Source organism: Siphateles boraxobius, unplaced genomic scaffold (assembly GCF_051911475.1).
Source record: "Siphateles boraxobius isolate OS27281-9 unplaced genomic scaffold, OSU_SipBor_1 1, whole genome shotgun sequence".
In the NCBI taxonomy this organism is placed as follows: Eukaryota; Metazoa; Chordata; class Actinopteri; order Cypriniformes; family Leuciscidae; genus Siphateles; species Siphateles boraxobius.
In genome coordinates, this window is record NW_027508699.1 from 2,427,207 (window position 1) to 2,453,020 (window position 25,814).

Sequence of the window (25,814 nt, forward strand, 5' to 3'; positions counted from 1 at the left end):
CGACGAGGATGGAATTCAAACCCACGCGTGCAGAGCACAATGGATTAGCAGTCCATCGCCTTAACCACTCGGCCACCTCATCACTCGCCTGCACATCTGCCCGAAGCTGAGTTGTGCTGTGTGTCTGCAGCTATTTTAATGATGACGTCGTTAAAGTCGGCAGCAATATTATTTGAACAGCTTTTCCATGCGCACTTGGCTCTCTCGAAACACTAAAGACAACAAATGACGAGGATAGGATTTGAACCCACACTTGCAAATCACAACGGATTAGCATTCCATCACCTTATTCACTCGGCCACCTCATCACTCGCCTGCACAATTGCCCGAAGCTGGGCTGTGGTGTGTTTCTGCAGCTATTTTAAGGATGATGTTGTTAAAGTCGGCATTAATGTCATTTGAACGGCTTTTCCATGCGCACTTGGCTCTCTCGAAACACTAAAGACATCAAACGACGAGGATGGGTTTCGAACCCACGCGTGCAGAGCACAATGGATTAGCAGTCCATCGCCTTAACCACTCGGCCACCTCGTCACTTACCTGCACATCTGCCCGAAGCTGGCCTGTCCTGGGTTTCTGCAGCAATTTTAATGATGATGTCGTTAAAGTCGGCAGCAATATTATTTGAAGGGCTTTTCCATGCGCACTTGGCTCTCTCGAAACACTAAAGACAACAAACGACGAGGCTAGGATTTGAACCCACGCTTGCAGATCACAATGGATTAGCAGTCCACCACCTTATCCACTCGGCCACCTCATCACTCGCCTGCACAATTGCCCGAAGCTGGGCTGTGGTGTGTTTCTGCAGCTAATTTAAGGATGATGTCGTTAAAGTCGGCAGCAATGTACTTTGAACGGCTTTTCCATGCGCACTTGGCTCTCTCGAAACACTAAAGACAACAAACATTGAGGATGGGATCCGAACCCAAGCGTGCAGAGCACAATGGATTAGGAGTCCATCGCCTTAAGGCGAGACACTACAGGTGAATAGGGTAAAAATTTTAAATAATAGATATCACCATGAAACCTCCTCAGTTGATTACTTGCATAAGTATATAAAAAAAATGTATTACAAGTTTTAAATTTTTTTATGTTTGATTATGCAAATTAGGCTTTATCTCATTAAATATGCGCGATTTTGCATATATTTTCGGTAGATAGATCTGAACATATGATAAAGCCAGGTGCAAAATTCGTTTTTCATTTTGTTTACACACAAGATGAAAACAAAATTTCAGAGGGATTTCAGGATATATGCTTTCATTACATAGGAAATCAAAATATACTGTTCATAGCCTTAAAAAATCGATTTTCGCCTTATTTTTTTAATTAAAATGTCACATAAATCAGGCCAGGAATGATTTATTAACAAATCCCTCTGAAAATATCTTCAGAATACTGCTAAGTGTATAACTGGAAAGTTTGGTGTACATAGGTGCTACACAGGCTGAGAAGTTTCTACTGGAGAATGACAAAAAACTCATTTTGAGAAAACGGCATTTAAAGATTTAAATAGGGGAATTTAATACATTTCTATTGGAAAACATTTTCCAAAAACAGAATAAATGCTCAGGCCCTTAGTAATAATAATATATAATATTTCAAGCTCATGAAAACTGATTATTTAATAACATGGCATGCATATAAGGCCTACAACGGCAGTAACTCAATTAATTAACATTGGTGTATCATGCACAAAGTTGCCGACAAAACCCACGCTGGACAGTTATGGACACAGAACAATACCAACAGTAGCTGTCACAGCTTTCTAAAGTCTAATGATCCATTCCAGCACCATATGTAGGTCCCTCTGACATCTCTTGCTGGTGCCTTTTCACTTTCTTGTCTGTGCTCACAAGTTTTCGTTTGCGTTTTGCACTTGCGGACTGAATGGCGTTTGCTTTGGACACCCTGAGCAGGTCTGCCTGATTGATGGTGTTCACTGTAATAAGTGTGCTCTCCAGCCATAAGTTTGCCATCACATTAAGCATAGCTGAGGCACCCTCATTAAAAGTGGAGATGGCCATGCTTGCCGCTGCCTCGACCCTGTTCTTGCCTACAAAAACTGTTTTTGGGCAGCAGGCCCATATCACAGAATTGAGGCACTCATTTGCATTTTGTGTGCCACCATGCTGCATTCTTTGCAGCAAGCTATCACTTGACATGCGGTGATAAATGGGGAGAAGTTTCTGGCCCACCTCGTGGGATAGGTAGTTTGCAGCATGTCGTGTGTGGCTTTCGGGGGTCTCATTTTTGTCTTCTGCCCTCCGATACCAACACCAAGATGGATTGCACCTAGTATGTAATGGTGTTTCATTTGTTGACATGCAGTGGAGAAGGCCTGCCCATATCTCTGCTTTCATTGTTTCCAGTGACCCCTGGTTATTCAAAATTGCCCCCTTGTAATAATTTTGCAGTGTTTTGCATTTCTTTGCAGTCAGTTTCCCCAAACCCTTGCCTCCCAATTTGCGTTCGCCACTAAATTTTCTGAGCGCTGTGCCCATTCGCTTGTGAGCATGGTTTATACATTCCAGCTTTACAATCTCATGCCCAGGGTATGGGTTTAGTGACAGTACTTCCTTAAAAGCAGAGCTATCCCCATCTGAGAGCATCTCAGTGTACCGCAGCTGGTGGCGACTGACTGATCTAGCCCACATCCTCTTTGCTGCCTCTTGCTCCATTGCCTTACTAGACCCTGCGAAATTCTTTGCACAGTCAGTGTGCGTCTCCCTCCAGCTGTCAAATTCCTCCACAGTGATCTTCCCTTCATTCTTGGCACTTTGCTTTAGGACACAAGCATGACAGTAAGAGGATAAGACCTCAAAGTCAATGACAAGTCCTGTAAGAATGTCGATACAAACACCAATGCCATAATGGGAAGTGAAGCCTCTTTTTTGCCAGGTGCCATCAAAAGAGACACCAATGTTAATTACAGCATCAGCATCCTCCCTCAGCAACTCTGCCAACTCTGGATCAACGTCTGCATAGGCCTGTCTGATCTGCTCCCTAGTCTTGTGCAGTGACTCCAGTCCTCTCTCAATTTCCGCCACTAAGATTAAAATGCATGTTGTGTCAAGAACTGTTCCTTTTTTGTTGAGTTTATTGAAACAGTACATTTGAGTGGCAAATTCTTTTTTGAAAGGACCAGGGAGTAGACCATGCAGTCATAGCAGCCAATTGGACAAGCAAACAGTAAATGACTAAAGAATAAGGCCATCCTATGTTATACTATTATAACAGATTCATAATTGTGCGTGTATGTGATGCAGCCTACTGTTAATGTGTATGTGTATGTATGCGTGTGCGTGCGTGCGTGCGTGTGTGTGTGTGTTCAATCCAATAAAATATGTTCACTGTTACAACAACACTATGATAAATGTAACAGGTCATTAGACCTCCAAAATCAACATCCCTGTCCTATCCCTATTTCGAAAGCCTACCTGTGACTCTCTTGTCATGCCTCTGGTATGTTTTCAGGTGAAGGGAAGGGATCCCCAACACCTTGCTGACCTTCCTCAGTGCTGCATATCCCATCCCTAATTCATGGGCTAAAAGCACCATGCGGACGTTCACGTCAAAAGCGACATCACCTCTCGTTTCGCTTTGCAGCCGTGTGGATGTGTAGATGCTTCGCCTATACACATTCTCCCCTTTGCAATTACTGCACTCTAGAAGCAAACTGCTACAAAATCCATGGTTCACTGGATCAATGTTAATAAATAGACTTGATGCAGCACAATTAGGGCACAAGAGATCATTTATTAATTCGTTCAGACGTGCGACATGCATAAGCAGCCACTGCTGTGTCCCACAGTCAGCGGCACTGTCATTAAACCCACCCCGGTTTCCCAACGTCAGCTTACGGGCAGATGTGCTGCTTCCTGGTGTTTTTTCACCTAACCCATCTGATTGCTTTCCCTTTCCACATCTTGCAAAGCGCAATTGCCGTTTTTTTTTCCTTGAGATTTGCGGTGTTAGCGGCATTTTCGAAAGTCTCGCGGCAAGCTAAACACGGAAGTGTCAGAGTACACCACGTGATGCGTCTGAGCGAATCACGTTAGCAGAAACCAGCAGTAGCCAATGAGATTTCGTCATTAGCTTTAAATCCCCCTTTGGACATTCATGATTGGCTACTGATAGAAAGGAAATGCCCATATATGGGTTACACAGCGTTGTGCATGAGACCCAGAACTTTCCAACGATACCGGTCATGACAGACTTCAGTAAACAGACGGAGCGCTGCATGTCGCGTTAGAATGCTAACTTCTTGGTGAATTCGGGAGAAACTTACTGGCGTAAGTAAACAAAATGTAATAAAATAAACATCTTAATGTATATTTTCAATGTTTTCTTTAAAGCAGTTTGAAAGAACACACATTGAAGAAGTAAACTAGCCCAAAATCTCAAAACTGACCACTGCATAAAAAATCGATGTTTTGGCCTGCCGTGTCTCGCCTTAACCACGCAGCCACTCACCTGCATGTGGAGTATTTCTGCATCTATCTTTAGTTTGATAAGGTTGTGGTTGGAAGCAAAGAGCTTTGCCAGGCACACTTGGCTTTCTTGAACACTAAAGACATCAAATGACATGGATGGGATTCGAACAAACGCGTGCAGAGCACAATGGATTAGCAGTCCATCGCCTTAACCACTCGGCCACCTCGTCACTCACCTGCTGATCTGGCCGAAGCTGGGCTGTGGTGTGTTTCTGCAGCTATTTTAAGGATGATGTCGTTAAAGTCGGCAGCAATGTCATTTGAACGGCTTTTCCATGCGCACTTGGCTCTCTCGAAACACTAAAGACAACAAACGTCGAGGATGGGATCCGAACCCAAGCGTGCAGAGCACAATGGATTAGGAGTCCATCGCCTTAACCACACAGCCACTCACCTGCACATGGAGTTTTTCTGCCTCTATCTTTAGTATGATAAGGTTGTGGTTGGAAGCAAAGAGCTTTGCCAGGCACACTTGGCTTTCTTGAACACTAAAGACATCAAATGACATGGATGGGATTCGAACAAACGCGTGCAGAGCACAATGGATTAGCAGTCCATCGCCTTAACCACTCGGCCACCTCGTCACTACACCTGCACATCTGCCCGAAGCTGGCGTGTGGTGTGTTTCTGCAGCTATTTTAAGGATTATGTCGTTAAAGTCGGCAGCAATGTCATTTGAACGGCTTTTCCATGCGCACTTAGCTCTCTCGAAACACTGAAGACATCGAACGACGAGGATGGGATTCGAACCCACGCGTGCAGAGCACAATGGATTAGCAGTACATCACCTTAACCACTCGGCCACCTCGTCACTCACCTGCTCATCTGCCCGAAGCTGGGCTGTGGTGTGTTTCTGCAGCTATTTTAAGGATGATGTCGTTAAAGTCGGCAGCAATGCACTTTGAAAGGCATTTTCATGCGCACTTGGGTCTCTCGAAACATTAAAGACCACAAACGACGACGATGGGATTCTAACACACTCATGAAGAGCACAATGGATTAGCAGTCCATCGCCTTAACCATCCAGCCACCTCGTCACTCACCTGCATGTCTTTAGGAGGAAGGTTGGGAAACTCACAACTGTGTTGATAGGGGGAAATATGCTTATGTTTCTTTTGTGTGCTGCTTCTGCTTTGTTGGTAAGAACCTAGAGAGAACGCCTGGGTCAAGAAAATGGCAGCATAGCTTACATTGGACCTCTCTCACAATATGTTTGCAGTGTCCTTGCACTCTTCATTATCCTACCCAAACTGGTAGGGGGCTCATCGAATCGATCCCAAACTCAAACATGTTCTTGGAGATTGAGGGTTATAACTCTGCCCCTTTGTTACCAGGATACCCATAAGTATCTCCCATCAAAAATACCGCACATTTTGTTCTTTCAGCTAAGAGAGAACAATTAATTAACCTCTATGTGCATTTCACTCACCTGTTTCATAGACACACCATGCAGCCGGCCGTTCCAAAAGGCTGATTACATGGCAGTTTAAAACGTGATACCACCCTGTTGTTCCATGTCCAGATAAAAGCACAGGAGACGTCGCTAACTTGTCTGACATTCTTTCGCAGAGGCAATATCATAGTCTATGAGGCTCATCTGAGACGTGATCTTTGCTGGTTGAAAACTTTACCCAATACCCCGCTGGGATGGCTTGAAATACAGTCAGCCTTGGCAATTTTTGACAGTCTCTTAAGAGGCTTCATGACTTGTTGTAAAAGGGAATTGTGCCTTCGCTTTTTTTACGTTCTATTTCGCTGTTCTATCACGCAGCAACTCGCCTGCACGTAGAGTTTTTCTGCATCTATCTTTAGTATGATGACGTTGTAGTTGGAAGCAAAAAGCATTGCCAGGCACACTGGGCTTTCTTTAACACTGAAGACATCAAACGACGAGGATGGAATTCAAACCCACGCGTGCAGAGCACAAAGGATTAGCAGTCCATCGCCTTAACCACTCGGCCACCTCGTCACTCGCCTTGCCCATCTGCCCGAAGCTGAGCTGTGCTGTGTGTCTGCAGCTGTTTTAATGATGACGTCGTTAAAGTCGGCAGCAATATTATTTGAACGGCTTTTCCATGCGCACTTGGCTCTCTCAAAACACTAAAGACAACAAACGACGAGGATAGGATTTGAACCCACATTTGCAGATCACAATGGATTAGCATTCCATCACCTTATTCACTCGGCCACCTCATCACTCGCCTGCACAATTGCCCGAAGCTGGGCTGTGGTGTGTTTCTGCAGCTATTTTAAGGATGATGTCGTTAAAGTCGGCAGCAATGTACTTTGAACGGCTTTTCCATGCGCACTTGGCTCTCTCGAAACACTAAAGACACCAAACGTCGAGGATGGGATCCGAACCCATTCGTGCGGAGCAAAATGGATTAGGAGTCCATCACCTTAACCACGCAGCCACTCGCCTGCACGAGGAGTTTTTCTGCAACTATCTTTAGTATGATGACGTTGTAGTTGGAAGCAAAAAGCATTGCCAGGCACACTGGGCTTTCTTTAACACTGAAGACATCAAACGACGAGGATGGAATTCAAACCCACGCGTGCAGAGCACAATGGATTAGCAGTCCATCGCCTTAACCACTCGGCCACCTCGTCACTCGCCTTGCCCATCTGCCCGAAGCTGAGCTGTGCTGTGTGTCTGCAGCTGTTTTAATGATGACGTCGTTAAAGTCGGCAGCAATATTATTTGAACGGCTTTTCCATGCGCACTTGGCTCTCTCAAAACACTAAAGACAACAAACGACGAGGATAGGATTTGAACCCACATTTGCAGATCACAATGGATTAGCATTCCATCACCTTATTCACTCGGCCACCTCATCACTCGCCTGCACAATTGCCCGAAGCTGGGCTGTGGTGTGTTTCTGCAGCTATTTTAAGGATGATGTCGTTAAAGTCGGCAGCAATGTACTTTGAACGGCTTTTCCATGCGCACTTGGCTCTCTCGAAACACTAAAGACACCAAACGTCGAGGATGGGATCCGAACCCATTCGTGCGGAGCAAAATGGATTAGGAGTCCATCACCTTAACCACGCAGCCACTCGCCTGCACGAGGAGTTTTTCTGCAACTATCTTTAGTATGATGAGGTTGTGGTTGGAAGCAAAGAGCTTTTCCAGGCACACTTGACTTTCTTGAACACAAAAGACATCAAACGACATGGATGGGATTCGAACAAACGCGTGCAGAGCACAATGGATTAGCAGTCCATCGGCTTAAGAACTCGGCCACCTCGTCACTCATCTGCTCATCTGGCCGAAGCTGGGCTGTGGTGTGTTTCTGCAGCTATTTTAAGGATGATGTCGTTAAAGTTGGCATTAATGTCATTTGAACGGCTTTTCCATGGTACTTGGCTCTCTCGAAACACTAAAGACATAAAACGACGAGGATGGGATTCTAACCCACGCGTGCAGAGCACAATGGATTAGCAGTCCATCGCCTTAACCACTCGGCCACCTCGTCACTCACCTGCTCATCTGGCCGAAGCTGGGCTGTGCTGTGTTTCTGCAGCTATTTTAAGGATGATGTTGCTAAAGTCGGCATTAATGTCATTTGAACGGCTTTTCCATGCGCACTTGGCTCTCTCGAAACACATCAAACGACGAGGATGGGATTCGAACCCACGCGTGCAGAGCGCAATGGATTAGCGGTCCATCGCCTTAACCACTCGGCCACCTCGTCACTTGCCTGCACATCTGCCCGAAGCTGGGCTGTGCTGTGTTTCTACAGCTATTTTAATGATGATGTCGTTAAAGTCGGCAGCAATATTATTTGAACGGCTTTTCCATGCGCACTTGGCTCTCTCGAAACAGCTATTTTAAGGATGATGTCGTTAAAGTCGGCAGCAATGCACTTTGAAAGGCATTTTCATGCGCACTTGGGTCTCTCGAAACACTAAAGACCACAAACGACGACGATGGGATTCTAACACACTCATGAAGAGCACAATGGATTAGCAGTCCATCGCCTTAACCATCCAGCCACCTCGTCACTCACCTGCATGTCTTTAGGAGGAAGGTTGGGAAACTCACAACTGTGTTGATAGGGGGAAATATGCTTATGTTTCTTTTGTGTGCTGCTTCTGCTTTGTTGGTAAGAACCTAGAGAGAACGCCTGGGTCAAGAAAATGGCAGCATAGCTTACATTGGACCTCTCTCACAATATGTTTGCAGTGTCCTTGCACTCTTCATTATCCTACCCAAACTGGTAGGGGGCTCATCGAATCGATCCCAAACTCAAACATGTTCTTGGAGATTGAGGGTTATAACTCTGCCCCTTTGTTACCAGGATACCCATAAGTATCTCCCATCAAAAATACCGCACATTTTGTTCTTTCAGCTAAGAGAGAACAATTAATTAACCTCTATGTGCATTTCACTCACCTGTTTCATAGACACACCATGCAGCCGGCCGTTCCAAAAGGCTGATTACATGGCAGTTTAAAACGTGATACCACCCTGTTGTTCCATGTCCAGATAAAAGCACAGGAGACGTCGCTAACTTGTCTGACATTCTTTCGCAGAGGCAATATCATAGTCTATGAGGCTCATCTGAGACGTGATCTTTGCTGGTTGAAAACTTTACCCAATACCCCGCTGGGATGGCTTGAAATACAGTCAGCCTTGGCAATTTTTGACAGTCTCTTAAGAGGCTTCATGACTTGTTGTAAAAGGGAATTGTGCCTTCGCTTTTTTTACGTTCTATTTCGCTGTTCTATCACGCAGCAACTCGCCTGCACGTAGAGTTTTTCTGCATCTATCTTTAGTATGATGACGTTGTAGTTGGAAGCAAAAAGCATTGCCAGGCACACTGGGCTTTCTTTAACACTGAAGACATCAAACGACGAGGATGGAATTCAAACCCACGCGTGCAGAGCACAATGGATTAGCAGTCCATCGCCTTAACCACTCGGCCACCTCGTCACTCGCCTTGCCCATCTGCCCGAAGCTGAGCTGTGCTGTGTGTCTGCAGCTGTTTTAATGATGACGTCGTTAAAGTCGGCAGCAATATTATTTGAACGGCTTTTCCATGCGCACTTGGCTCTCTCAAAACACTAAAGACAACAAACGACGAGGATAGGATTTGAACCCACATTTGCAGATCACAATGGATTAGCATTCCATCACCTTATTCACTCGGCCACCTCATCACTCGCCTGCACAATTGCCCGAAGCTGGGCTGTGGTGTGTTTCTGCAGCTATTTTAAGGATGATGTCGTTAAAGTCGGCAGCAATGTACTTTGAACGGCTTTTCCATGCGCACTTGGCTCTCTCGAAACACTAAAGACACCAAACGTCGAGGATGGGATCCGAACCCATTCGTGCGGAGCAAAATGGATTAGGAGTCCATCACCTTAACCACGCAGCCACTCGCCTGCACGAGGAGTTTTTCTGCAACTATCTTTAGTATGATGAGGTTGTGGTTGGAAGCAAAGAGCTTTTCCAGGCACACTTGACTTTCTTGAACACAAAAGACATCAAACGACATGGATGGGATTCGAACAAACGCGTGCAGAGCACAATGGATTAGCAGTCCATCGGCTTAAGAACTCGGCCACCTCGTCACTCATCTGCTCATCTGGCCGAAGCTGGGCTGTGGTGTGTTTCTGCAGCTATTTTAAGGATGATGTCGTTAAAGTTGGCATTAATGTCATTTGAACGGCTTTTCCATGGTACTTGGCTCTCTCGAAACACTAAAGACATAAAACGGCGAGGATGGGATTCTAACCCACGCGTGCAGAGCACAATGGATTAGCAGTCCATCGCCTTAACCACTCGGCCACCTCGTCACTCACCTGCTCATCTGGCCGAAGCTGGGCTGTGCTGTGTTTCTGCAGCTATTTTAAGGATGATGTTGCTAAAGTCGGCATTAATGTCATTTGAACGGCTTTTCCATGCGCACTTGGCTCTCTCGAAACACATCAAACGACGAGGATGGGATTCGAACCCACGCGTGCAGAGCGCAATGGATTAGCGGTCCATCGCCTTAACCACTCGGCCACCTCGTCACTTGCCTGCACATCTGCCCGAAGCTGGGCTGTGCTGTGTTTCTACAGCTATTTTAATGATGATGTCGTTAAAGTCGGCAGCAATATTATTTGAACGGCTTTTCCATGCGCACTTGGCTCTCTCGAAACACTAAAGACAACAAACGACGAGGATAGGATTTGAACCCACGCTTGCAGATCACAATGGATTAGCAGTCCTTCACCTTATCCACTTGGCCACCTCATCACTCGCCTGCACAATTGCCCGAAGCTGGGCTGTGGTGTGTTTCTGCAGCTAATTTAAGGATGATGTCGTTAAAGTCGGCAGCAATGTACTTTGAACGGCTTTTCCATGCGCACTTGGCTCTCTCGAAACACTAAAGACAACAAACGTCGAGGATGGGATCTGAACCCAAGCGTGCAGAGCAAAATGGATTAGGAGTCCATCGCCTTAACCACGCAGCCACTCACCTGCACGTGGAGTATTTCTGCATCTATCTTTAGTATGGTAAGGTTGTGGTTGGAAGCAAAGAGCTTTGCCAGGCACACTTGGCTTTCTTGAACACTAAAGACATCAAATGACATGGATGGGATTCGAACAAACGCGTGCAGAGCACAATGGATTAGCAGTCCATCGCCTTAACCACTCGGCCACCTCGTCACTCACCTGCTGTTCTGGCCGAAGCTGGGCTGTGGTGTGTTTCTTTAGCTATTTTAAGGATGATGTCGTTAAAGTCGGCAGCAATGTCATTTGAACGGCTTTTCCATGCGCACTTGGCTCTCTCGAAACACATCAAACGACGAGGATGGGATTCGAACCCACGCGTGCAGAGCACAATGGATTAGCAGTCCATCGCCTTAACCACTCGGCCACCTCATCACTCGCCTGCTCAGCTGCCTGAAGCTGGGCTCTGGTGTATTTCTGCAGCTATTTTAATGGTGATGTCGTTAAAGTCGGCAGCAATGTACTTTGAACGGCTTTTCCATGCGCACTTGGCTCTCTCGAAACACTAAAGACAACAAACGAAGACGATGGGATTCGAACAAACACGTGCAGAGCACAATGGATTAGAAGTCCATCGCCTTAACCACTCTGCCACCTCGTCACTCACCTGCTCATCTGGCCGAAGCTGGGCTGTGCTGTGTTTCTGCAGCTATTTTAAGGATGACGTCGTTAAAGTCGGCAGCAATGTCATTCGAACGGCTTTTCCATGCGCACTTGGCTCTCTCGAAGAACTAAAGACATCAAATGACATGGATGGGATTTGAACAAACCGTGCAGAGCACAATGGATTAGCAGTCCATCGCCTTAACCACTCGGCCACCTCGTCACTCACCTGCTCATCTGGCCGAAGCTGGGCTGTGGTGTGTTTCTGCAGGTATTTTAAGGATGATGTCGTTAAAGTCGGCAGCAATGTCATTTGAACGGCTTTTCCATGCGCACTTGGCTCTCTCGAAACACTAAAGACATCAAACGACGAGGATGGGATTCGAACCCACGCGTAAAGAGCACAATGGATTAGCAGTCCATCGCTTTAACCACTCGGCCACCTCGACACTCACCTGCTCATCTGGCCGAAGCTGGGCTGTGGTGTGTTTCTGCAGGTATTTTAAGGATGATGTCGTTAAAGTCGGCAGCAATGTCATTTGAACGGCTTTTCCATGCGCACTTGGCTCTCTCGAAACACTAAAGACATCGTACGACGAGGATGGGATTCGAACCCACGCGTAAAGAGCACAATGGATTAGCAGTCCATCGCTTTAACCACTCGCCCACCTCGTCAATCGCCTGCACAACTGCCCACAGCTGGGCTTTAGTGTGTTTCTGCAGCTATTTAAATGGTGGTGTCGTTAAAGTCGGCAGCAATGTCATTTGAACGGCTTTTCCATGCGCACTTGGCTCTCTCGAAACACTAAAGATAACAAACGAAGATGATGGGATTCGAACACACGCATAAAGAGCACAATGGATTAGCAGTCCATCGCCTTAACCATTCGGCCACCTTGTCACTCACCTACACGTCTTTAGGAAGAAGGTTGGGAAACTCACAACTGTGTTGATAGAGGGAGATGTGCTTATGTTTCTTTTGTGTGCTGCTTCTGATTTGTTGGTAAGAACCTAGAGAGAACGCCTGGGTCAAGAAAATGGCAGCATAGCTTACATTGGACCTCTCTCAGAATATGTTTGCAGTGTCCTTGCACTCTTCATTATCCTACCCAAACTGGTAGGGGGCTCATCGAATCGATCCAAAACTCAAACATGTTCTTGGAGATTGAGGCTTATAACTCTGCCCCTTTGTTACCAGGATACCCATAAGTATCTCCCATCAAAAATACCGCACATTTTGTTCTTTGAGCTAAGAGAGAACAATTAATAAACCTCTATGTCCATTTCACTCACCTGTTTCATAGACACACCATGCAGCCGGCAGTTCCAAAAGGCTGATTACATGGCAGTTTAAAACGTGATATCACCCTGTCGTTCCATGTCCAGATAAAAGCAGAGGAGACATCGCTACCTTGTCTGCCATTCTTTCGCAGAGGCAATATCATAGTCTATGAGGCTCATCCGAGACGTGATCTTTGCTGGTTGAAAACTTTACCCAATACCCCGCTGGGATGACTTGAAATACAGTCAGCCTTGGCAATTTTTGACAGTCTCTTAAGAGGCTTCATGACTAGTTGTAAAAGGGAATTGTACTTTTGCTTTTTTTACATTCTGTTTTCGCTGTCGTGTCGAAAGCATAAGCTTGAAGGTGGCTGGTTTAGCCAGGATTTGGACCTCCCTTGAACGTGTTTTTGTATTTAAAATGATTATATCCATTAACCAGGGGGCTTATTGTATTGATCCGGATCTCAACAACGTTTTCAGAAATGAACATGAGCTTTATATACAGCTATAATTAAAAGCTTGCCATGAGCTGCACCCCTGCGGTTGACCTGTTCTCTAGGCTCCCTGTGAAACTAAACACCAAGGATGGGACTCAAAACCATGCGCACAGAGCACAAAGGATTAGCAGTCCATCGCCTTAACCACGCAGCAACTCGCCTGCACGTAGAGTTTTTCTGCATCTATCTTTAGTATGATGAGGTTGTAGTTGGAAGCAAGGAGCTTTGCCAGGCACACTTGGCTTTCTTGAACACTAAAGACATCAAACGACATGGATGGGATTCGAACAAAATCGTGCAGAGCACAATGGATTAGCAGTCCATCGCCTTAACCACTCGGCCACCTCGTCACTCACCTGCTCATCTGGCCGAAGCTGGGCTGTGGTGTGTTTCTGCAGCTATTTTAAGGATGATGTTGTTAAAGTCGGCAGCAATGTCATTTGAGCGGCTTTTCCATGCGCACTTGGCTCTCTCGAAACACTAAAGCAGCGATGGGATTCGAACCCACGCGTAAAGAGCACAATGGATTAGCAGTCCATCGCTTTAACCATTCGGCCACCTTGTCACTCACCTTTACATCTTTAGGAGGAAGGTTGGGAAACTCACAACTGTGTTGATAGAGGGAGATGTGCTTATGTTTCTTTTGTGTGCTGCTTCTGCTTTGTTGGTAACAACCTAGAGGGAACGCCTGGGTCAAGAAAATGGCAGCATAGCTTACATTGTACCTCTCTCAGAATATGTTTGCAGTGTCCTTGCACTCTTCATTATCCTACCCAAACTGGTAGGGGGCTCATCGAATCGATCCAAAACTCAAACATGTTCTTGGAGATTGAGGCTTATAACTCTGCCCCTTTGTTACCAGGATACCCATAAGTATCTCCCATCAAAAATACCGCACATTTTGTTCTTTGAGCTAAGAGAGAACAATTAATAAACCTCTATGTGCATTTCACTCACCTGTTTCATAGACACACCATGCAGCCGGCCGTTCCAAAAGGCTGATTACATGGCAGTTTAAAACGTGATGCCACCCTGTCGTTCCATGTCCAGATAAAAGCAGAGGAGACGTCGCTACCTTGTCTGGCATTCTTTTGCAGAGGCAATATCATAGTCTATGAGGCTCATCCGAGACGTGATCTTTGCTGGTTGAAAACTTTACCCAATACCCCGCTGGGATGACTTGAAATACAGTCAGCCTTGGCAATTTTTGACAGTCTCTTAAGAGGCTTCATGACTAGTTGTAAAAGGGAATTGTACTTTTGCTTTTTTTACATTCTGTTTTTGTTGTGGTGTCGAAAGCATAAGCTTGAAGGTGGCTGGTTTAGCCAGGATTTGGACCTCCCTTGAACGTGTTTTTGTATTTAAAATGATTATATCCATTAACCAGGGGGCTTATTGTATTGATCCGGATCTCAACAACGTTTTCAGAAATGAACAAGAGCTTTATATACAGCTATAATTAAAAGCTTGCCATGAGCTGCACCCCTGCGGTTGACCTGTTCTCTAGGCTCCCTGTGAAACTAAACACCAAGGATGGGACTCAAACCCATGCGCACAGAGCACAAAGGATTAGCATTCCATCGCCTTAACCACGCAGCAACTCGCCTGCACGTAGAGTTTTTCTGCATCTATCTTTAGTATGATGAGGTTGTAGTTGGAAGCAAAGAGCTTTGCCAGGCACACTTGGCTTTCTTGAACACTAAAGACATCAAACGACATGGATGGGATTCGAACAAAATCGTGCAGAGCACAATGGATTAGCAGTCCATCGCCTTAACCACTCGGCCACCTCGTCACTCACCTGCTCATCTGGCCGAAGCTGGGCTGTGGTGTGTTTCTGCAGCTATTTTAAGGATGATGTTGTTAAAGTCGGCAGCTACGTCATTTGAACGGCTTTTCCATGCGCACTTGGCTCTCTCGAAACACTAAAGACGACGATGGGATTCGAACCCATCGCTTTAACCATTCGGCCACCTTGTCACTCACCTTTACATCTTTAGGAGGAAGGTTGGGAAACTCACAACTGTGTTGATAGAGGGAGATGTGCTTATGTTTCTTTTGTGTGCTGCTTCTGCTTTGTTGGTAACAACCTAGAGGGAACGCCTGGGTCAAGAAAATGGCAGCATAGCTTACATTGGACCTCTCTCAGAATATGTTTGCAGTGTCCTTGCACTCTTCATTATCCTACCTAAACTGGTAGGGGGCTCATCGAATCGATCCAAAACTCAAACATGTTCTTGGAGATTGAGGCTTATAACTCTGCCCCTTTGTTACCAGGATACCCATAAGTATCTCCCATCAAAAATACTGCACATTTTGTTCTTTGAGCTAAGAGAGAACAATTAATAAACCTCTATGTGCATTTCACTCACCTGTTTCATAGACACACCATGCAGCAAAAGGCTGATTACATGGCAGTTTAAAACGTGATACCACCCGGTCGTTCCATGTCCAGATAAAATCAGACGAGACGTCGCTACCTTGTCTGGCATTCTTTCGCAGAGATACAGTCTCTTAAGAGGCTTCATGACTAGTTGTAAAAGGGAATTGTACTTTTGCATTTTTAACATTCTGTTTTCTCTGTGGTTTTGAGAGCATAAGCTTGAAGGTGGCTGGTGTAGCCAGGATTTGGACCTTTCATTGAATGTGTTTTTGTATTTAAAATGATTATATCCATTAACCAGGGGAATTATTGTATTGATCCGGATCTCAACAATGTTTTCAGAAATGAACATGAGCTTTATATACAGCTATAATTAAAAGCTTGCCATGACCTGCACCCCTGCGGTTGACCTGTCCTCTAGGCTCCCTGTGAAACTAAACACCAAGGATGGGACTCAAACCCATGCGCACAGAGCACAATGGATTAGCAGTCCATCGCCTTAACCACGCAGCAACTCGCCTGCACGTAGAGTTTTTCTGCATCTATCTTTAGTATGATGAGGTTGTAGTTGGAAGCAAAGAGCTTTGCCAGGCACACTTGGCTTTCTTGAACACTAAAGACATCAAAGGACAATCGATGGGATTCGAACAAAATCGTGCAGAGCACAATGGATTACCAGTCCATCGCCTTAACCACTCGGCCACCTCGTCACTCACCTGCTCATCTGGCCGAAGCTGGGCTGTGGTGTGTTTCTGCAGCTATTTTAAGGATGATGTTGTTAAAGTCGGCAGCAATGTCATTTGAGCGGCTTTTCCATGCGCACTTGGCTGTCTCGAAACACTAAAGACGGGATGGGATTCGACGATGGGATTCGAACCCACGCGTAAAGAGCACAATGGATTAGCAGTCCATCGCTTTAACCATTCGGCCACCTTGTCACTCACCTTTACATCTTTAGGAGGAAGGTTGGGAAACTCACAACTGTGTTGATAGAGGGAGATGTGCTTATGTTTCTTTTGTGTGCTGCTTCTGCTTTGTTGGTAACAACCTAGAGGGAACGCCTGGGTCAAGAAAATGGCAGCATAGCTTACATTGTACCTCTCTCAGAATATGTTTGCAGTGTCCTTGCACTCTTCATTATCCTACCCAAACTGGTAGGGGGCTCATCGAATCGATCCAAAACTCAAACATGTTCTTGGAGATTGAGGCTTATAACTCTGCCCCTTTGTTACCAGGATACCCATAAGTATCTCCCATCAAAAATACCGCACATTTTGTTCTTTGAGCTAAGAGAGAACAATTAATAAACCTCTATGTGCATTTCACTCACCTGTTTCATAGACACACCATGCAGCCGGCCGTTCCAAAAGGCTGATTACATGGCAGTTTAAAACGTGATGCCACCCTGTCGTTCCATGTCCAGATAAAAGCAGAGGAGACGTCGCTACCTTGTCTGGCATTCTTTCGCAGAGGCAATATCATAGTCTATGAGGCTCATCCGAGACGTGATCTTTGCTGGTTGAAAACTTTACCCAATACCCCGCTGGGATGACTTGAAATACAGTCAGCCTTGGCAATTTTTGACAGTCTCTTAAGAGGCTTCATGACTAGTTGTAAAAGGGAATTGTACTTTTGCTTTTTTTACATTCTGTTTTTGCTGTGGTGTCGAAAGCATAAGCTTGAAGGTGGCTGGTTTAGCCAGGATTTGGACCTCCCTTGAACGTGTTTTTGTATTTAAAATGATTATATCCATTAACCAGGGGGCTTATTGTATTGATCCGGATCTCAACAACGTTTTCAGAAATGAACAAGAGCTTTTTATACAGCTATAATTAAAAGCTTGCCATGAGCTGCACCCCTGCGGTTGACCTGTTCTCTAGGCTCCCTGTGAAACTAAACACCAAGGATTGGACTCAAACCCATGCGCACAGAGCACAAAGGATTAGCATTCCATCGCCTTAACCACGCAGCAACTCGCCTGCACGTAGAGTTTTTCTGCATCTATCTTTAGTATGATGAGGTTGTAGTTGGAAGCAAAGAGCTTTGCCAGGCACACTTGGCTTTCTTGAACACTAAAGACATCAAACGACATGGATGGGATTCGAACAAAATCGTGCAGAGCACAATGGATTAGCAGTCCATCGCCTTAACCACTCGGCCACCTCGTCACTCACCTGCTCATCTGGCCGAAGCTGGGCTGTGGTGTGTTTCTGCAGCTATTTTAAGGATGATGTTGTTAAAGTCGGCAGCAACGTCATTTGAACGGCTTTTCCATGCGCACTTGGCTCTCTCGAAACACTAAAGACGACGATGGGATTCGAACCCACGCGTAAAGAGCACAATGGATTAGCAGTCCATCGCTTTAACCATTCGGCCACCTTGTCACTCACCTGCACATCTTTAGGAGGAAGGTTGGGAAACTCACAACTGTGTTGATAGAGGGAGATGTGCTTATGTTTCTTTTGTGTGCTGCTTCTGCTTTGTTGGTAACAACCTAGAGGGAACGCCTGGGTCAAGAAAATGGCAGCATAGCTTACATTGGACCTCTCTCAGAATATGTTTGCAGTGTCCTTGCACTCTTCATTATCCTACCTAAACTGGTAGGGGGCTCATCGAATCGATCCAAAACTCAAACATGTTCTTGGAGATTGAGGCTTATAACTCTGCCCCTTTGTTACCAGGATACCCATAAGTATCTCCCATCAAAAATACTGCACATTTTTTTCTTTGAGCTAAGAGAGAACAATTAATAAACCTCTATGTGCATTTCACTCACCTGTTTCATAGACACACCATGCAGCAAAAGGCTGATTACATGGCAGTTTAAAACGTGATACCACCCTGTCGTTCCATGTCCAGATAAAATCACACGAGACGTGGCTACCTTGTCTGGCATTCTCTCGCAGAGGCAATATCATAGTTTATGAGTCTCATCCGAGACGTGATCTTTGCTGGTTGAAAACTTTACCCAATACCCCGCTGGGATGACTTGAAATGCAGTCAGCCTTGGCAATTTCAGACAGTCTTTTAAGAGGCTTCATGACTAGTTGTAAAAGGGAATTGTACTTTTGCATTTTTAACATTCTGTTTTCTCTGTGGTGTTGAGAGCATAAGCTTGAAGGTGGCTGGTGTAGCCAGGATTTGGACCTTTCACTGAATGTGTTTTTGTATTTAAAATGATTATATCACTTAACCAGGGGAATTATTGTATTGATCCGGATCTCAACAATGTTTTCAGAAATGAACATGAGCTTTATATACAGCTATAATTAAAAGCTTGCCATGACCTGCACCCCTGCGGTTGACCTGTCCTCTAGGCTCCCTGTGAAACTAAACACCAAGGATGGGACTCAAACCCATGCGCACAGAGCACAATGGATTAGCAGTCCATCGCCTTAACCACTCGGCCACCTCGTCACTCATCTGCACATCTGCCCGAGTCTGGGCTGTGCTGTGTTTCTTTAGCTATTTCTGCAGCTATTTTAATGATGATGTCGTTAAAGTCGGCAGCAATATTATTTGAACGGCTTTTCCATGCGCACTTGGCTGTCTCGAAACACTAAAGACAACAAACGACAAGGATAGGATTTGAACCCACGCTTGCAGATCACAATGGATAAGCAGTCCATCACCTTATCCACTCGGCCACCTCTTCACTCGCCTGCACAATTGCCCGAAGCTGGGCTGTGGTGTGTTTCTGCAGCTATTTTAAGGATGATGTCGTTAAAGTCGGCAGCAATGTACTTTGAACGGCTTTTCCATGCGCACTTGGCTCTCTCGAAACACTAATGACAACAAAAGTCGAGGATGGGATCCGAACCCATGCGTGCAGAGCACAATGGATTAGCAGTCCATCGCCTTAACCACTCGGCCACCTCGTCACTACGCCTGCCCATCTGCCCATCACTTCCTAGAGGGAACGCCTGGGTCAAGAAAATGGCAGCATAGCTTACATTGGACCTCTCTCAGAATATGTTTGCAGTGTCCTTGCACTCTTCATTATCCTACCTAAACTGGTAGGGGGCTCATCGAATCGATCCAAAACTCAAACATGTTCTTGGAGATTGAGGCTTATAACTCTGCCCCTTTGTTACCAGGATACCCATAAGTATCTCCCATCAAAATACTGCACATTTTGTTCTTTGAGCTAAGAGAGAACAATTAATAAACCTCTATGTGCATTTCACTCACCTGTTTCATAGACACACCATGCAGCAAAAGGCTGATTACATGGCAGTTTAAAACGTGATACCACCCTGTTGTTCCATGTCCAGATAAAATCACACGAGACGTCGCTACCTTGTCTGGCATTCTTTCGCAGAGGCAATATCATAGTTTATGAGTCTCATCCGAGACGTGATCTTTGCTGGTTGAAAACTTTACCCAATACCCCGCTGGGATGACTTGAAATGCAGTCAGCCTTGGCAATTTCTGACAGTCTCTTAAGAGGCTTCATGACTAGTTGTAAAAGGGAATTGTACTTATTTTAAGGATGATGTCGTTAAAGTCGGCAGCAATGTCATTTGAACGGCTTTTCCATGTGCACTTGGCTCTCTCGAAACACTAAAGACATCAAACGATGAGGATGGGATTCAAACCCACGCGTGCAGAGCACAATGGATTAGCAGTCCATCGCCTTAACCACTCGGCCACCTCGTCACTACGCCTGCCCATCTGCCCGAAGCTGTGGTGTGGTGTGTTTCTGCAGCTATTTTAAGGATGATGTTGTTAAAGTCGGCAGCAGTGTCATTTGAACAGCTTTTCCTTGCGCACTTGGCTCTCTCGAAACACTAAAGACAACAAACGAAGACGATGGGATTCGAACAAACGCATAAAGAGCACAATGGATTAGCAGTCCATCGCCTTAACCATTCGGCCACCTCGTCACTCACCTGCACGTCTTTAGGAGGAAGGTTGGGAAACTCACAACTGTGTTGATAGAGGGAAATATGCTTATGTTTCTTTTGTGTGCTGCTTCTGCTTTGTTGGTAAGAACCTAGAGAGAACGCCTGGGTCAAGAAAATGGCAGCATAGCTTACATTGTACCTCTCTCAGAATATGTTCTTGGAGATTGAGGCTTATAACTCTGCCCCTTTGTTACCAGGATACCCATAAGTATCTCCCATCAAAAATACCGCACATTTTGTTCTTTGAGCTAAGAGAGAACAATTAATAAACCTCTATGTGCATTTCACTCACCTGTTTCATAGACACACCATGCAGCCGGCCGTTCCAAAAGGCTGATTACATGGCAGTTTAAAACGTGATGCCACCCTGTCGTTCCATGTCCAGATAAAAGCACAGGAGACGTCGCTACCTTGTCTGGCATTCTCTCGCAGAGGCAATATCATAGTCTATGAGGCTCATCTGAGACGTGATCTTTGCTGGTTGAAAACTTTACCCAATACCTCGCTGGGATGACTTGAAATACAGTCAGCCTTGGCAATTTTTGACAGTCTCTTAAGAGGCTTCATGACTTGTTGTAAAAGGTAATTGTGCTTTTGCTTTTTTTACGTTCTATTTCGCTGTTCTATCACGCAGCAACTAGCCTGCACGTAGAGTTTTTCTGCATCTATCTTTAGTATGATGACGTTGTAGTTGGAAGCAAAAAGCATTGCCAGGCACACTGGGCTTTCTTTAACACTATAGACATCAAACTACAAGGATGGGATTCAAACCCACGCGTGCAGAGCACAATGGATTAGCAGTCCATCGCCTTAACCACTCGGCCACCTCGTCACTCGCCTGCACATCTGCCCGAAGCTGGGCTGTGCTGTGTGTCTGCAGCTATTTTAATGATGATGTCGTTAAAGTCGGCAGCAATATTATTTGAACGGCTTTTCCATGCACACTTGGCTCTCTCGAAACACTAGAGACAACAAACGACGAGGATAGGATTTGAACCCACACTTGCAGATCACGATGAATTAGCAGTCCATCACCTTATCCACTCGGCCAACTCATCACTCGCCTGCACAATTGCTCGAAGCTGGGCAGTGGTGTGTTTCTGCAGCTATTTTAAGGATGATGTCGTTAAAGTCGGCAGCAATGTACTTTGAACGGCTTTTCCATGCGCACTTGGCTCTCTCGAAACACTAAAGACAACAAACGTCGAGGATGGGATCCAAACCCATACGTGCAGCACAATGGATTAGGAGTCCATCGCCTTAACCACGCAGTCACTCACCTGCACGTGGAGCTTTTCTGCATCTATCTTTAGTATGATGAGGTTGTGGTTGGAAGCAAAGAGCTTTGCCAGGCACACTTGGCTTTCTTGAACACTAAAGACATCAAACGACATGGATGGGATTCGAACAAACGCGTGCAGAGCACAATGGATTGGCAGTTCATCGCCTTAACCACTCGGCCACCTCGTCACTCACCTGCTCATCTGGCCGAAGCTGGGCTGTGGTGTGTTTCTGCAGCTATTTTAAGGATGATGTCACTAAAGTCGGCAGCAATGTCATTTGAACGGCTTTTCCATGCGCACTTGGCTCTCTCGAAACACCAAAGACAACAAACGAAGACGATGGGATTCGAACACACGCATAAACAACACAATGAATTAGCAGTCCATCGCCTTAACCATTCGGCCACCTTGTCACTCACCTGCATGTCTTTAGGAGGAAGGTTGCGAAACTCACAACTGTGTTGATAGAGGGAGACGTGCTTATGTTTCTTTTGTGTGCTGCTTCTGCTTTGTTGGTAAGAACCTAGATAGAACGCCTGGGTCAAGAAAATGGCAGCATAGCTTACATTGGACCTCTCTCAGAATATGTTTGCAGTGTCCTTGCACTCTTCATTATCCTACCCAAACTGGTAGGGGGCTCATCGAATCGATCCCAAACTCAAACATGTTCTTGGAGATTGAGGCTTATAACTCTGCCCCTTTGTTACCAGGATACCCATAAGTATCTCCCATCAAAAATACCGCACATTTTGTTCTTTGAGCTAAGAGAGAACAATTAATAAACCTCTATGTGCATTTCACTCACCTGTTTCATAGACACACCATGCAGCCGGCCGTTCCAAAAGGCTGATTACATGGCAGTTTAAAACGTAATACCACCCTGTCGTTCCATGTCCAGATAAAAGCACAGGAGACGTCGCTACCATGTCTGGCATTCTTTCGCAGAGGCCATATCATAGTCTATGAGGCTCATCCGAGACGTGATCTTTGCTGGTTGAAAACTTTACCCAATACCCCGCTGGGATGACTTGAAATACAGTCAGCCTTGACAAATTTTGCCAGTTTCTTAAGAGGCTTCATGACTAGTTGTAAAAGGGAATTGTACTTTTGCTTTTTTTACCTTCTGTTTTCGCCGTGGTCTCGAAAGCATAAGCTTGAAGGAGCCTGGTTTAGCCAGGATTTGGACCTCCCTTGAACGTGTTTTTTTATTTACAATGATTATATCCATTAACCAGGGGGCTTATTGTATTGATCCGGATCTCAACAACGTTTTCAGAAATGAACATGAGCTTTATATACAGCTATAATTAAAAGCTTGCTTGAGCTGCACCCCTGCGGTTGACCTGTCCTCTAGGCTCCCTGTGAAACTAAACACCAATGCGCACCCATGCGCACAGAGCAAAATGGATTAGCAGTCCATCGCCTTAACCACTCGGCCACCTCTTCACTCACCTGCACATCTGCCCGAAGCTGGGCTGTGCTGTGTTTCTGCAGCTATTTTAATGATGATGTCGTTAAAGTCGGCAGCAATATTATTTGAACGGCTTTTCCATGCGCACTTGGCTCTCTCGAAACACTAAAGACAACAACCGACGAGGATAGGATTTGAACCCACGCTTGCAGATCACAATGGATTAGCAGTCCGCCAGCTGCCGAAGGACAGTCTGTCAAAATGGGGATAATGTTGAACAATGTTGAACGCCACAGCCAATCACGTCGACGCGCTATAACATTTGCAGCCAATTAGAGAGCGCCATCCTCGACATTATAACATTTGCAGCCAATCAGAGAGCGCCATTCTTGACTTTTTCCTTATCATTTTCGACATTTGACCAATCAGAGTACAAGGAAATGTCGATGGCACGTTTACGCTTAGCACCGCTAGGAGGAGGAGTCAGGAAGCTAGCCAAGTGTCAATCAAGTTGCCGAACTGAGCCGAAGGTGTACGAAGTAATGACATATCCTGAGGGGCGTGTCAGAGGTCAAAAAGTTCAGACGTCGAGCATCACTGTCACGGAGGTCAGGCAGCATAATTTTAACGGAGGACTGCGAAACTAATTTTTGGGTAACTTTAACTGTATTTTCGGACAATGTAATTTTATATTTGTATATAATTGTATATATTATAATTGTAAATATCGTGTGTGCTTTTTTTAAAGAAATAATTTGTATTACAGTAGTTTTGTTCAAAACGATATAACCTAACCGTTAGCCCCCCAACAAAAAAATGTCTGGCAAAAAATCCCATAAAGCCATGTCAGATACTGACTGGATTGCAAGGCTAAAAAAGTTTGCCAGTACAGGAGTTTGGCCATCAAATGAGGGTAACAGGCCAGCTCCTCGACAGAAAAAGTGGTATGACGTTTACCAAAGGGTGAATGTGCTTTTGTCACCTATGTCATCATTATTTATAGATATGTATGTAGATAATGTTGCAGGTATTTGAGATTTATGTTTATTTATGTAAAAAAAAAACTTTTTTTTTTGCACTGGGAGATTCAGAGATTTGAGGCAGTGGGGGTGGGGATGTTGAGTGAATGGATGTTTTTTTGAAGGTGTGAAATGTTCCTCTCTTGTTCTTTTAAAGGAGAATACAAACTTTACTCACTCTTTATCTCTAATTTTACAGTTTGTATCTCCCCTTCAAAGAACATGAATAAAAATAAATGAAACACTAAAATAAATTAATGTGGCATTCATACTGATAAGTTAGAAATGCATGTATTCTATATTATATGTGTGATAATGTTTACAGATTGAAAGATGTCCGATGCAGTCTCGCGGCCAGACAACCTTGCTCGGAGCGGTCCCAAAGTGCATATGTGGTTTTCTCACTCAAAAGGTAACAATGTAAAGATGTAACTTGTATTTTTATATATATATATATATATATATATATATATATATATATATATATATATATAATTTACTGAACAAATTCTTCTCGTTCAACAATTATTGTAGCCTATGTATTTTTGTGGTTGTCTTAAGCAGGCCACAGCCTCTATTGGACAAGCACCAAGGGTTGTTGAACAACAGTCTGCCGCTACTGGACCAGCACAGGAGGTCATGGCGCAGAGTCAGCGTCAGCTCCCACCCCAGCCTACTTCTAAAATTATACCAAGTTTGTCAAAGGTAATAACATTTTTTTTGTTTTATATAATTGCAGTTTTAATATACGTTTAGTATAAAGGTTTAAGTTCAGTGGAAATGGCTGGTATGTTTTTACACCTACCTGCCAGCTTTGACACCTTGTACAGGGGCGGCTGTAGTCTGCTTATTGGTCAGTTTCACTGTCTCAGGTTGGTTTAGATCAAGTAAAATGGTGAAAGAACAATGTAACCTATGTGATCTCTCTTTCTTCTCTGGGCTCTGCTCTTGCATTCTCCTCTTCCTCTCTAATTGGGCTTTGCCATTATGGGTTAAAGGACACTCACGTCCTTCATGGCATCTCTCTTGATTTTTCCAACTGGCTACTGAAGCTACGTCTTTCATTCTGTATTTCTTAGGTAACATTCCACTTATGCACAATTAATTATACACGTATTATTAATTAAGTCATCATGAATCTGCTTTGTTGCCATTTCAAGGGTAACCTTCATTACTGTTAATAAACGCTTTCTCTTACAAACTATGTGCAAACTATTTTTGATTTTAAGTCATTTTTAAAAGGTACTTGTTAAATTACTATATACTCACATTCTAGCAATACCTTCCCACACATTTTTCTATTCTAACTGTGCTTATTTCAATCTGTATAAGTAGTAGAGTGTGGTAATACACAGACAAAAAAATAAGTTAAAGAAAGAAAGCAGGTCCTTTAGTTATATAATGAATGATAGGATCAATAGATATT

The 25,814-nt window shown here is 44.8% G+C and overlaps 19 non-coding genes across 19 annotated transcripts; 9 read left to right on the forward strand and 10 right to left on the reverse strand.

Annotated features, from left to right (window-relative positions):
• Positions 1 to 452: 452 nt before the first annotated feature.
• Positions 453 to 534, reverse strand: trnas-gcu (transfer RNA serine (anticodon GCU)). Its single transcript has one exon. It is a non-coding gene; the product is annotated as a tRNA-Ser (tRNA).
• A 4,691-nt stretch (positions 535 to 5,225) lies between these two features.
• Positions 5,226 to 5,307, reverse strand: trnas-gcu (transfer RNA serine (anticodon GCU)). Its single transcript has one exon. It is a non-coding gene; the product is annotated as a tRNA-Ser (tRNA).
• A 746-nt stretch (positions 5,308 to 6,053) lies between these two features.
• LOC143741883 (U4 spliceosomal RNA) lies at positions 6,054 to 6,194 on the forward strand. The gene has a single exon (XR_013205263.1). It is a non-coding gene; the product is annotated as a U4 spliceosomal RNA (small nuclear RNA).
• Positions 6,195 to 7,024: 830 nt separating this feature from the next.
• On the reverse strand, positions 7,025 to 7,106 carry trnas-gcu (transfer RNA serine (anticodon GCU)). The gene has a single exon. It is a non-coding gene; the product is annotated as a tRNA-Ser (tRNA).
• A 784-nt stretch (positions 7,107 to 7,890) lies between these two features.
• On the reverse strand, positions 7,891 to 7,972 carry trnas-gcu (transfer RNA serine (anticodon GCU)). The gene has a single exon. It is a non-coding gene; the product is annotated as a tRNA-Ser (tRNA).
• Positions 7,973 to 8,109: 137 nt separating this feature from the next.
• On the reverse strand, positions 8,110 to 8,191 carry trnas-gcu (transfer RNA serine (anticodon GCU)). Its single transcript has one exon. It is a non-coding gene; the product is annotated as a tRNA-Ser (tRNA).
• An 829-nt stretch (positions 8,192 to 9,020) lies between these two features.
• LOC143741886 (U4 spliceosomal RNA) lies at positions 9,021 to 9,161 on the forward strand. Its single transcript, XR_013205266.1, has one exon. It is a non-coding gene; the product is annotated as a U4 spliceosomal RNA (small nuclear RNA).
• A 189-nt stretch (positions 9,162 to 9,350) lies between these two features.
• On the reverse strand, positions 9,351 to 9,432 carry trnas-gcu (transfer RNA serine (anticodon GCU)). Its single transcript has one exon. It is a non-coding gene; the product is annotated as a tRNA-Ser (tRNA).
• A 784-nt stretch (positions 9,433 to 10,216) lies between these two features.
• Positions 10,217 to 10,298, reverse strand: trnas-gcu (transfer RNA serine (anticodon GCU)). Its single transcript has one exon. It is a non-coding gene; the product is annotated as a tRNA-Ser (tRNA).
• Positions 10,299 to 10,435: 137 nt separating this feature from the next.
• Positions 10,436 to 10,517, reverse strand: trnas-gcu (transfer RNA serine (anticodon GCU)). Its single transcript has one exon. It is a non-coding gene; the product is annotated as a tRNA-Ser (tRNA).
• Positions 10,518 to 11,294: 777 nt separating this feature from the next.
• Positions 11,295 to 11,376, reverse strand: trnas-gcu (transfer RNA serine (anticodon GCU)). Its single transcript has one exon. It is a non-coding gene; the product is annotated as a tRNA-Ser (tRNA).
• A 1,649-nt stretch (positions 11,377 to 13,025) lies between these two features.
• On the forward strand, positions 13,026 to 13,166 carry LOC143741400 (U4 spliceosomal RNA). Its single transcript, XR_013205029.1, has one exon. It is a non-coding gene; the product is annotated as a U4 spliceosomal RNA (small nuclear RNA).
• A 1,304-nt stretch (positions 13,167 to 14,470) lies between these two features.
• Positions 14,471 to 14,611, forward strand: LOC143741589 (U4 spliceosomal RNA). The gene has a single exon (XR_013205148.1). It is a non-coding gene; the product is annotated as a U4 spliceosomal RNA (small nuclear RNA).
• Positions 14,612 to 17,226: 2,615 nt separating this feature from the next.
• LOC143741408 (U4 spliceosomal RNA) lies at positions 17,227 to 17,367 on the forward strand. The gene has a single exon (XR_013205030.1). It is a non-coding gene; the product is annotated as a U4 spliceosomal RNA (small nuclear RNA).
• Positions 17,368 to 18,662: 1,295 nt separating this feature from the next.
• On the forward strand, positions 18,663 to 18,803 carry LOC143742164 (U4 spliceosomal RNA). The gene has a single exon (XR_013205368.1). It is a non-coding gene; the product is annotated as a U4 spliceosomal RNA (small nuclear RNA).
• Positions 18,804 to 20,077: 1,274 nt separating this feature from the next.
• On the forward strand, positions 20,078 to 20,218 carry LOC143742055 (U4 spliceosomal RNA). Its single transcript, XR_013205334.1, has one exon. It is a non-coding gene; the product is annotated as a U4 spliceosomal RNA (small nuclear RNA).
• Positions 20,219 to 20,345: 127 nt separating this feature from the next.
• On the reverse strand, positions 20,346 to 20,427 carry trnas-gcu (transfer RNA serine (anticodon GCU)). The gene has a single exon. It is a non-coding gene; the product is annotated as a tRNA-Ser (tRNA).
• Positions 20,428 to 21,095: 668 nt separating this feature from the next.
• LOC143741942 (U4 spliceosomal RNA) lies at positions 21,096 to 21,236 on the forward strand. The gene has a single exon (XR_013205288.1). It is a non-coding gene; the product is annotated as a U4 spliceosomal RNA (small nuclear RNA).
• A 1,655-nt stretch (positions 21,237 to 22,891) lies between these two features.
• LOC143742135 (U4 spliceosomal RNA) lies at positions 22,892 to 23,032 on the forward strand. The gene has a single exon (XR_013205360.1). It is a non-coding gene; the product is annotated as a U4 spliceosomal RNA (small nuclear RNA).
• Positions 23,033 to 25,814: the final 2,782 nt, after the last annotated feature.